At 48.5% G+C, this 9,512-nt stretch overlaps 1 long non-coding RNA gene across 1 annotated transcript; it reads right to left on the minus strand.

The window, feature by feature from the left end:
• Nucleotides 1-793: 793 nt before the first annotated feature.
• LOC130153536 (uncharacterized) lies at nt 794-5,981 on the minus strand. The gene is made up of 3 exons (XR_008823436.1): nt 5,897-5,981; nt 2,518-2,618; nt 794-895 (listed from the first exon to the last, which is right to left on the minus strand). It is a non-coding gene; the product is annotated as an uncharacterized LOC130153536 (long non-coding RNA).
• Between the last annotated feature and the right edge of the window lie 3,531 nt (nt 5,982-9,512).

Genomic DNA, 9,512 nt, shown 5'->3' on the forward strand with positions numbered 1-9,512 from the left:
GAGAGTGCTGGGAACAGTGCTGCGAGTGGGAGTGCATGGGGATCTTACCTGAAAAGGTGGATTTGGTGCCCGAGCCCTTTGTATTGGCAAGTCCTCTCACTGCACAGGAAGGCTGAGCCTGAAACGGGTATTCCCAAGACATTTTAAGATAGCTTCACTAAATGTTTGCCAGCTGAAAAGCTGGGAGTATTTTGGCTTAAGCCAACTGAAACAATTACTTGATCCTTTTGAAAATTTGGTGGAGGGATGTAGGGGCAAGGGGAGGCTTTTTTGGGTGGGTTGAGTTTGGGTTTGGGTGGTGGTGGTGGTGATGTTCTGGGGTTGCTTTTTTAATCTCCCTACATAGATCCTGCAGTCAGGTTCCTGGAGACATGCTGGAGTGTTGGTGCAGCCCCAGCACATTGCTTGGCTCCCTCCTGTCTGCCCTGAGCAGGTAATCTGTTACTCTGCAGACATAACTTATTCCTTCCCAGGGCAAAACTGATTTTGAAGGCTGGCCAGAAAGGAGGCAAACCCATGAAAGAGCTCAGCCCTTTGTTCCTTACTCACCTGGGCACTGCCGTTTCTGAGCCTGAGCCCTCTGCAGCCACCAAGGGGATGTCCCAGTCTGTGGGCCACCATGTAAAACCTGGACTGCCTCATCAGCCACAGAGAAAAATGACAGAAGACAGAGGTTATGATGTGATGAGGGACAGGGGAGATAAAGGCAAATTGTGTGGGCAGAGCTGGGAATGCCTGTGAGAGCAGCTCACCCCTGGAAGAGCCCTGAGACCACAGGGAGCCTCCATGTCCTCCAAGAGATGATACAGTTGGGAACAGATAGCTGGGTGAAGACCTCTGGCATGCCTGCAGCCCAACTCAGGGAGCTGGTATCAGTCTTTCCACTTTCTTGTCACTATTAAAAAAACCAAAAAGATTAAATGATTATACTTCAAAAACTTGCTGTCTGCAACCCTCCATTCAAACCCATCTTCCCCCTTACTTTTGCAAGGCCATAAGCATATACCAGAGCAGGGCACTCCTGGGTTTAACCCCAACCACTGAAGCCCTGCCAAAGTCCTTGTTCAAGGGGACAGCCAGCACCTCCAAAAAGGACACCTGCTCCATGGCTCCAGCCTGTTGTGCCTGCTCACCGCTCCAGAAGGACTGGCTACTAACAGCCAGTGCAACTGCAAAAGCCTCCTTTCCTTACCAGAAAAAAAAAAAACCAAACCTGTAGAAGTGTGTGTTTCTATCCCTACACCCCTACAGCAGCTGATGCTGGAAGCCACCAAAGGGGCCAAAGAGGCACCGGGACAGCAGGCTGAGACGCAGACAGCAGAGGCAGGCTGCAGAAGTCCAAGAGGTGCAAGTGCACGTTAATCATGACCTTTAACACAGGCCTACTTTTTTCTAAATAATTTCAAAAAGAAGTTGAAAAAAAAAACAAACACCAACACCAAGTCAAGATGTACGGCAAGCTGGTCTTAGCAAAGTCCAGCTGCTGTCCTCTTTCTGCTGTACCCTGCTCTCCTGTCATGGGCCAGCAGTGAAATATGGATTTAACATGGCCTTCAAGCTGCCAGCCCTTCACATCACCCTCTCCACCATGCTGAATCAGAGTTACAACACTGAGACACAATGTTTGGGAAGCAGAAAGTGATAATTTCATTTTGCATAAACGGTATAAACTGTTTCTGGCAAGACATTGTTTGTCCCTGTGATAAATCCTCCCCCATATCCCCTGCTTTTTTTCCCCCAAGAAAAGCCTTTGCTATTATTATGCAAAGAAAATCTGTATGAATTGCATCCTGCAAAGCACCAGCAAGTCAACAAGACTGCAGCAAGAAGGGAACGAGTCATGGTTTCCTTTCAGCCATCCCCGCAGAAATCTGTTTTTGTCTAAGACATACAGGGCGTGTGTTGCTGTGCCCCACGCAAGGGCCTTGGGCACAGCTGAACAGAGGAATTACAACAAAGGAAACCTTTTGTTCCCACAGAATAGAAATGAACTTCACTTTTAAGACCTTTGTACCAAAGTGTGCTCCTGGCAGGGCAGGGATCAGGACCAGGGAGGGAATGGGAACAGGGGAGGGCAGGAGGGATGAAGAAACTACTGCTCTGCATGAGAAACGAACGGATCTCTTTTGTGACCTGCTGCTTTGGCACCTCTGTCTCTCTTTGTTTCTCTGCCTCTCTCCCTCTGACCTTGCTGGTTCTGTTGGGGCTGGGGACCACAGGACTTCCCCCCCCCCGCCCCTTGCTTTCCTTGGCAGCTGAACCATGGCTGAAGGCATCGCGCACTGCAGCGCAGCAGAGGGAAAGCAATCACAGACAGAGCTCCAGTGAAATCCTGCCTGCCAGTAACAGGCTCCGACTCAGACAGCACAGGTCAGCAGCGAGCAGTCCCGTGCACCGATGGCTCTGAGGAGCACAAAGCAGCACTTGGGAATGGAAACAACCTGTCCTTCATACCTCCTTTGCTATGTATGGGAGCAGCTTTGCACAGACGAATTGTCTCATTTTTCTATTACCTACCTTCTACCATAGCAGATGGCATTTGGGCTCCCCAGCTGACAGCTGCACTGAATGCCACACCACTGCTTTACGTTTCAAAGGAGTTGTGGCATTCCCAAATCCTGCCAAACCAAGGAAAACTATAGTTAATGAATACATAATATGACTTGACATGGCATACTGATGTCAGTCTTACCCAAAGGCCACGCCACCTACACTGTTGTCTGTAAAACATCGTTTACAAATGTGCTACCCCAACAACCTGGAGAAATCCAGCAGAAACCTACAGCCTGTCTCTGCCAGGGTGCCTCCTCTCTGCTGCGAGTTTGCAGGCAGGTAAGTTTGCATGTTCTAAGATGTGCTCGGTATGCAACAGCTGCCCAGCAGCAGGGTGATACGCTTGGCTGAACGAGTTTTAGGAGGGCCTGAGGAAATGGCCACACACAGGCACTAGCCCATGAGCAAAGCCATACGCCAAAAGACTGTCATGCTATGCAGTATGTGGCCCATGTGACCTGGGAAGAGAGCAGGGCAGCAGGAAAGGAGAATCCATCCGTTCAAGAAATACTTGGTTGTCTGCATTTGCTGATTTGCTAAAATCAAGAGTGTTTGATGGGGTGGTGATGGCTTCCAACCAGGAACCAGGAGTTGTAGCAGGAACCGGGGACCACAAAGCCTCCCAAGACCCCAGCAGAGGTGATATTAGCCAGACATAGGCATGAAATGTTTGTGTATCTGGGGCAGACAGATTGCATGTCTTGCCATTAGTAGATGTATTGTCTTGGCCAGAAGAGAAAAATGAGGCAAGAACTTTCTTTCTCTACCGTTTTATCTGCCCTGTGCAGGATTGCCAGATTATGCAGAAATACCAAGCAGCAGACAGTGAAATGTTTGCATTGCATTTGCATTGTTTACAGAGCAGAGTGAAACATGCTTATTTTGATTGAACGTATTTATAACCACAAGGGACAAAATGATCATGCATGGAATGCAGGGGTAATGACTGAGTAATTTTCCAGTGCTGGTTCACAGCACAGTGACGATGGTCTGAGCTGGCCCTCACGCGCAGCAGGAGAACTAGGAGCTAACTCTGGCAAGCTCTGGCTTGCCCACACCAACGCACCCACATTTGCTCACTGCCCTCAGGGAACAGTGCAGGCCCAGCAGTCCTGTTGGTATGGCACACCCAACAGTACGGGGACAGATTCATTAACGTGGCTTTGGGGAGGGCAAACTGTGCATACAGGTGAGGCTGCGAGGGATCGCTCATTGTGGCTGGAGGATACCTCAGGTGTCCTGCTAAGCGCTGCCACTGCTCTCCCCGCAGCCTTGTGGCCTCCAGCTATTTTTAACCCAGAGTGTTTCTGTACCAATGCTGGTGGAGTCCTCCAGCACTCATGGCTGTTTGACAAGGAAAAAAGAATTCTGTCTCAGTGACTTTACTATTCCTGGGCCACAACAAGCTGTTTTCCTCATTTCTGTAAGCCATAACCAGGGGCAGGGGAACTGAAATCTGACCAAAGAGTTTTTTTCTTCTGGTGGGTCTTGAAGTCAGACAAATTTGCAGAGTTTGCAGTCGGCTTATAGTTGTGCATTTGCAATGTAAATCAATACAGGCAGCTATTTACTTTGCAGTGCAGAGACTGAAACACCTGGGGCTGTGAAGCTGCAACACCCCAGGTGCTGCAGAGGTCTGCCTCTGCCTTCACCTCGACCAGGGTGGCAACACCAACAGCAAGTTTTCACCTCTCGAATCATGGTGATATGCACCAGATTGTTCTCAGCAAAAGCTCACTGCTCCAAGCCACCCATACCCACACAACAGCTCGTCTTCACCTGGCCATCACCTCCCTGCCCAGCACTTCTGTGGGAGGAGCATTAGGCAGTGGTCCCTTAACACTGCGGATGCGATGGAGAGGGACAAGAGCATTGCAGAGCGCTGCCACAGTGCTGCATTGGGAGACGTCCCCCTCCACAGGGGCATGCTGGCACAGGAGCCTTGCACTCCAGCACCGCAGCCAGCCTCACTGGGCACAGTAGGGCTCGGCAGGCTTCACTGGGAGCACAGGGATCTGATCTCTGCATCTGAGACCTCTGGGCAATTTAATTTTTTCTTCTTACTACATCTATTATCCCATTGCACCTACCTAATGCAAGGCGATGGAGAAGGAGGCTGCATTCAGGTGGGCAGAAAGGATCTCAAAACATCCAACCACCAAATGTGGGAGAGAGAACAGACATATTAATCTCCTAATTGATTCAACAGACTGATTGTGTTTTGTATTTCACTGGAATCCATATACTGTTCTGGATCTCTGTTGGGAAATGGGGTAAAACCCCATCAAGCTTTAATGACGCGGAAGAACTTTATAAGGTGGCTCTCTAAGACTGGAATAGTTAAAAGAAGTTAGACTTCAAATTTAACAGGGCTCAGAATAGCAAACTGTTCAGAAGTGGGTACCTTTGTTCAGGGAAGCAGCTTCATTTCAGTCAAATATAGTGGAGAAACAATGGAGCATATTTCCTGTCACATTATAAATATTCTATAGCTTTTAACAAAGACAAAAAGAGGAGGAGTAGGTGAATATTTTAGAAGCTATTGTTCAAGTATCATAGTTTCAAATGGTATCTAGAGTAACTTGGGACTGGTTCTGAGGAGTAACATCCATAACACAATGGACGAACTATGTCTCCTGCTGCTCCTTGCAACATGGACAGCAGAGGGAATATTTGAAGGCCTTGCGTGCTACAATGGGCTCAGCCGTCCCAGGCTTCAGTGCCTTTCTGAGTAACGGAGTTAATGTCCTTTCAACCTCAGCAGAGCAAGGACCGGAGGGACTTTGGATTAAAATCACAAGGCAGGCAAAAGTTGGGAGGAGATGCCTTGCCTAAGCTTCGTTGGCAAGTCAGTGCTGGAGCCAACAAATACATCCTGACCTTCTGATTCCCAGGCTAGGGTCCCTACTGAGCAGGTGAGCGCCCTATATTGCAGCACAACATGCCACGACAGCCCCAGGGCTTTGCCTGCTGCCTGCACAGGAGCAGGGGAACGTCACTCATATCTTACAATCCTCATCAACCCAGCACAGATCACTTCAACTCATGGAAACTCGTGACAGCATTAATATTCAAAGATCTGCCAGGAGAACGTGCTTTTGTGCTGTTAAGAGAGAGCTTTGACCTCACTGGGGCACTCCAGCAGGGTTTTGTTGTATCATAAATTTTGAGGCAGGGAGGTGCTAATACCAGTCCTGCTAAATCAGGTGTGGAAACAGGAGGAGGTCACTGCCACAGCCCCTTTGCAAGTCAAGCTAGAGACCAGAGAGGATTGCTTTCTTAAGGAAAAGAAATAATTTGTTCTTCATCTATACCATTAATGACATTTTTGATTTATTCTTACCTTCTTCTGAGCGTAAACAGCCTTCTGAAACCAACCAAGCAGACAGCTCTTCTTGTGATTGTCGCTGGCACAAGCTTCACCATGTCTGCAAAACACATCATTGTAAACTCATTTCCTCCCCTGCCTCATTTGTGGCAGGAGGCTGGGACTGCTGCTAAGGACTAACCCAGGGGCCTCCGAGGATGCTGCCGATGCAGCACAGCTAGGGGCTTTTCTTCAAGTACCCAGAAATCCATTTTTCAAGACCAGCAGTGTATGGGACATTACCCCAAATGAGAAGTTCTGCAAGGTACAGTGCCTCGTGTGTTGGAGGACCTCCAGGCTGAGCTGGAATAAAATCTCTCCCCAGCCAAAAAGCACGAGCGCTTGGGTGTGCTCGGCCACAGTGGAAGTCACTGTGGTTGCCCAGGGAGGAAGAAGAATGACTTTGTGGGGTTCCTGCCCATCCCTCTGCCCAGACACACCATTCAGCTCACAGAGACTGCAGCAGATTCGTCCTCACTTCTAGAAGGCTTCTATATCTGGACAGAAGAGGCTGAACAAAACCTGCCTGCAATTGCCACGCACCAGCTGGAGGAAGGGATAAGGCGGGCAGGGATCAGCAGTCCCATAATTGGCCTGAACCAGCAGCACCGGGCTGCGGGTGCTGGGCTGCCTCCATCATCCCTTCATCCACGCTGCAGGCATGATTGCTTCTCCTGTGGCGTCATGCTCACTGCTACAGTCCTGACCCTTACCCCTAGCAGTGCCCCTGTCCTTTTCCTGCAACAGCCTCTGTGTGGCCGAGCAGCACTGGTTTCCACCACAGCCCACCCTGCACAGGCAGGAGCCAGAGCTATATCTTTCCCTGAAATCCCTTTGCAACACGGCATCTGTGCAGTCTACGGTGTGCCTGCTCATCCCACACAGCTGGGTATCAGCAGGTGTCACCACTGTATATCATACGTGCTCCGCAGTGTACATGGGGTTAGCGCTGAGCGTTAGGCAGGGTGATCACACGGACGGGATATTTCCTGACACTCTGTGCGCAGGTTCCTTTTTATTAAGAGGTGAACTTTGTACATTTGGCTCTGTATTTCCTCACTTCACTCTGGAGCTAGGCATGAAGGAAACAGACACGTTTAGGATACTGACACAAAACTAGAAGCTTTCTGTTCAGACAAGGGCACTGACAGCTCAGTCAGAAGGGGAGAGAACAAGAGGAAACAACCTTGCCCAGAAAGATTTTGTGCCCCCTTGCTATGCTTGTGTGGTCCCACTGTGCCCATAATTGACCCCTCAATCAACACCTACTTCTCCTTTAAAATACATCCAGAATCACCCTGGCAGGATGCTTCCCCACCGTGAGGTCAACAGTGTCCTCCAGACGGGCAAAAAAGGGAGAATCTCAGTCGTAAAGTTCATATGGTCCTAGACATCTTTTGACTGGAAAGCACTGACAGTTGAACAGAAAAATACTGGGTCCACTGGGAAGCAAAGGCCTATTAAAAACACACCTATTAAATTCATTATTTCTCTCCATGCACATAAACCAGGACACCAGAAGCAAAACTCTGTGACATTTTATGTCAGAAAAAAGCATAGGAGTCTGTTTTCCTCTGTGCCCCACACTACCCAGCCTGAAAAAGAGATGACTTTTCAACTTATTTAATAATGCAAAACCTGAGGAAGGGGCCAGCTGCGCAGAATCCAGAAAAAGAGAGACTGCAAAGAGTTGAATTTGCTGATAATACACTACTTGCAAAACAAGCTTCTGCTATTCCCCTCTTGACACAGCGTCTGTTGCCTACCAGGGCAATCATATCCAAGTGTAATTGTCTAACAATTGTTCCGCACTGAGAAAATAGTTCTGATTACAGACATTAACACGTTTAGGCATTAAGCTTCCTCACTGTAATTACCCTTGAGCTTAGTCTCACAAATGAATTAATGTGCTGATCGCTTGGACTAATAGAACCAGCAAAAGGGTGATGAATTGCTTCCAAATCAGATAAAATCAAGCGTGACATCATTTAATTAATTTCAGGGCTTGGGGGGAGGAGAAAGGGGGTCAGCATGATGCTGAAGAGAAATGTATCTCTCCCTTAGCAATGGGGAATGTGCACATGGGGGAGGAAGGGGCTGGGGAAAAGGAACATGTGCACCAGCTGAGAAGGGGGTGGCTGGAGATGGGGCTGTATAGTTTCTGTGTATGAGCATGCAGCCCCGGGTGGCTGCAGCTGCGTGACCGATTTGATACAGCTGACATAGGTGCAGTGGATGGCTTTTTCTGGGTACGAAGAGATCCACTGCTTACCTTGCTCTGATTTTGAGTCATTCTCCCTGAGCCGGGGGCCATATGTAACCCCTGCTCGTCCCCCAAGCAGAAAGCCCAGTCCTGGCCTTCCCCAGGGTCACAGTTTCTCCGTGGGACCTGAATGCCCCACGGCAGAGTTGCCAAAACCCTCCCCTTTGTCATGTTTCCTGGCAGGGGAACGTTTGCCAGGCTGTCAGCACAAGGCTGCAGTCAGCCAAGAGCTGGGCTGGCCATTGCTACTGCAAGCAGATATACTGTTGCCCTCCTTGACTTCTCTGCCCCTACGAAGGGCTTCCCGATCATTTGGTTTTTAGAAAGGAACAAAAAGGGTCTATGGAAAGGACATGGCAGGGCCCTGGTCTGCTGCTGCTAAGTGCAGACACTCTCAAATTAAAGCTTCCCCTCAGATGGCTGCCTACCTGTAAAATAAAACGGGTTATGGGCAGAGCTTTCTCCTTGCAGCCCAGCAGACCATCCATCACCAATTTCAGCATTTGCATCACACAGATATCCTAAACAAAGGGCCACCAAGAGGTGTGATCTTATAAATTAAAGGTCTCCATTACAGTTTACATCTAGAACTGGCTTCTGCAATTCGAAAGCAGACTAGCTTTTTACATACACATATGGATATATGCAATCTACAAAGACACACAGTCCTGGCCTGATGCCAGTTTAAACATATGTTAGCAGCACGCAGACAGACGTAGGTATGTACACAGACCCATATTTGCTGCCTGTAGATAAACAGGCACTCATCTCTCCCTAAGTGTACATACCTGTATAAGCACATGTAACATAAAATGCACATGCATGGATACACACAAAGAACATTATAACAATGCACAGCCAAAATGTATAACCATATGCCTGGTCTCATTTGAATGACAAGGTGTTTTGTCACTACTGATTTCAGCAGGAGCTACGTAGCTCCCACAATATTTTGCTGCATGTTTTGATCCATATTTTATTTTGCTGAATATTGGAGCAGTGGAGGGATGGAGGTGATGAGACCTGTCAAAGCTAAATTTGAAGATACAAAGCTTTTCATTCTCAAAAGTCTGGGAAGTCAGCATGCTTTATTGTGGTCTGGCTGCCCCTTTGATAGCAAAGGCGGAGGAAACAGGAACCCAGTTCCTCTCTATTGCTGAGAACAATAAGTCTGGAGTCTCCCTGCAACAAGACTGTTCCTTGGGCTTTGCCGGAGACCACAGATCCAGCAGCCCAATATCAACACCCTTTGGCAGCATTTGTCATTGTCTTGGATATTTTAATTCATCCAGTCACCCTAGGGACAGTGCAGCTTATGACTCCATTTAT

This window comes from Falco biarmicus, chromosome 8, assembly GCF_023638135.1.
Source record: "Falco biarmicus isolate bFalBia1 chromosome 8, bFalBia1.pri, whole genome shotgun sequence".
NCBI lineage: Eukaryota > Metazoa > Chordata > Aves > Falconiformes > Falconidae > Falco > Falco biarmicus.